This window comes from Aplysia californica, unplaced genomic scaffold (genome assembly GCF_000002075.1).
Source record: "Aplysia californica isolate F4 #8 unplaced genomic scaffold, AplCal3.0 scaffold01440, whole genome shotgun sequence".
NCBI classification, from domain to species: domain Eukaryota; kingdom Metazoa; phylum Mollusca; class Gastropoda; order Aplysiida; family Aplysiidae; genus Aplysia; species Aplysia californica.
The window spans coordinates 22,691-24,959 of record NW_004798710.1 but is presented as its reverse complement, the minus strand read 5'-3'; the positions used below and the strand labels follow the sequence as shown (position 1 = coordinate 24,959).

Genomic DNA, 2,269 nt, shown 5'->3' with positions numbered 1-2,269 from the left:
CCTGAAAGGAGTGGGGGGTCATCTCTGGCAGCAGGTCCTGAAAGGAGTGGGGGGTCATCTCTGGCAGCAGGTCCTGAAAGGAGTGGGGGGTCATCTCTGGCAGCAGGTCCTGAAAGGAGAAAGGAAAACGAGTCTAGAATTACTTACACAATTACCACCCAGGAGATTGCCTACCTCTTTAGCTGTAGGAAAAGTTTTATGGCAATTGCGACACAATAAGGTCATAAAAGTGCTGAAGATTAGAGGTGTTACAAGAGAGTAACAAACACCAAAAAAAAGCAAGATAACGACGATAGATGTTTGATAGGAAAGAAGAAGCAAACCACACCAGAGCTCCCGCCAACCACCCACTATAATTACATACTTTTGCACATTTCCGAAATTGCAAATGAAACAAACACTTGTATTATATTGCCTTGCATGCTGGTAAGTGACACTGGCTAAGTACTGGTGTATGCGACATAGCCACTGAGCACTTGGGTGTCACATGTAGGAGACCCGGGTTCGATTCTGGAGAAGGGAAAATGTTGATTGAGTATCTCGGTCCTTCTACTGAAATGTATTGTATCCTTCTCTGCCAGGGCAGGCCGAGACAGGCAGGGTCTGAAGCCCACCTCCTAAATTATCTAAATTGTGTGGAGTGGGCCGTAAAAACACCTACATATTTTATCATTATATTCTAATAGGAGTGTTTGTTCTTGGCCTAGATCCTGATCCAGGGTGACAAAGGCAATGATGATGAGGAGAATCTACTACACATCAAGAGACAGTTGGACTCACCAGGGGAAGCAAGGACAACTGAGCTGTCGTTACCAGCTGTTGGGGTCGGCTCTTCGTGACAGCTAGGAGAACCTGGGGACAAAACAGGGCCGTGGTCAACACAAGATCTGGTCAATCATCGTTGTAAGACACAACCTACCACCCTCATTGAGAACAAACATAGTGGTCATGTCTCTGCTTTGGAGAATACAAAGGAATTCAATCATTGTAAGGGAGGGGGGGGGGTGGTTTAACAGGGAGACACAATTTCCCATCAGAATCAACTTACACTTCTAGACTTCCTGCGCATATTTAAGCGTGTACACATCGTGAGTGTGGCGTGTGGCACTGCTGTGTGTCAAGTCAGGAGCTCGTCAAAAAATGAAATCAAAGAAACAGACGATTTAATTTTTATTGACATTGTACTATATTACTATTTCGTGAATAGCGTGGGTGCAGGAGAATCTCGTGACCAGAGCTTTGCTCGTGGCCACAAGGCTTCGCTCTCACAGGAAAGAGCAGCAAACTTTGATACACGTAGATTTACTCACCGTCAACGTTAGCAGAAGTCGCTTCTGTTTGGTCTTCCCTAGGGGGCTCTGCTGGAGAGGAGAGAGGAAAAAGCTTAACACAACAGCTTCTTCGGTTGTTTTTTTTAAAGAGTTTTACGGCACTTGCAACGAAATAGGGTCATATAAGTGCCGAAGAATAGATGTGTTACAAGAGAGTAACATACACAAAAAAGAAGGGGAGAGATAAGGACGGAGATGTTTGATAGGAAGGGGATCAAACTACACCAGAGCACCCGCCAAACACCCGGGCCACCACTGTCAGGTAATAAAGTCCAAAGGAGCTATATAGGCCTACTATAGGCCAATTATTTGGTGAACATCGTGGCTGTATGAGAATCTCGTAGCCACAGGGCTATGCTCTCACAGTAAAGTGCAACAATCTTTTAGTTTTAGTAGATCCAGGTGTTTTACGGCACTTGCAACACAATGAAATAAGGCCATATAGGCCTAGGTTTTAGATATAAGTGCCGAAGATTAGAGGTGTTATAAGAGAGTAACAACAAACACAAAAAGGGAGGAGAGATCAGGAGGACAGATCTAGATATCTAGAATCTAGATCTAGAGTAGATATCTTGATTTCTAGATCCTAGATGTTTGCTAGGAAAGAAGGAAGAAACCACACCAGACCACCCACCAGACCACCCATCAACAGACTACTACTTACGGTCAACGGCAACGTCAGCAGGAGTCACTTCTTTTTGCTCCTCTTTTGGAGGCTCTGGAGAGGAAAGAGGAAGGAGCTTTTCAAATAGATCTACAGCTAGTACAGCTTCTTCACATTTCTTTTTCTTTCATTTTTTTGTGGGGGGGGGGGAGTCTAGACTAGATTTAGATCTAACAGTTTAACGGCACTTGCAACGCAATAAGTTCATATAGCCTAAGTGACGAAGATTAGGTGTTACAAGAGAGTAACAAACACAAAGAAGGAGAGATAGAGA

At 44.2% G+C, this 2,269-nt stretch overlaps 1 long non-coding RNA gene across 1 annotated transcript in view; it reads right to left on the bottom strand.

The window, feature by feature from the left end:
- Positions 1–1,908: 1,908 nt before the first annotated feature.
- LOC101845598 overlaps positions 1,909–2,269 on the bottom strand; it is a 2,609-nt gene continuing 2,248 nt past the window's right edge. Inside the window, exon 3 of the long non-coding RNA XR_004859429.1 lies at positions 1,909–2,049. This is a non-coding gene — a long non-coding RNA (uncharacterized LOC101845598). The remainder of the gene's footprint in view (positions 2,050–2,269) is intronic.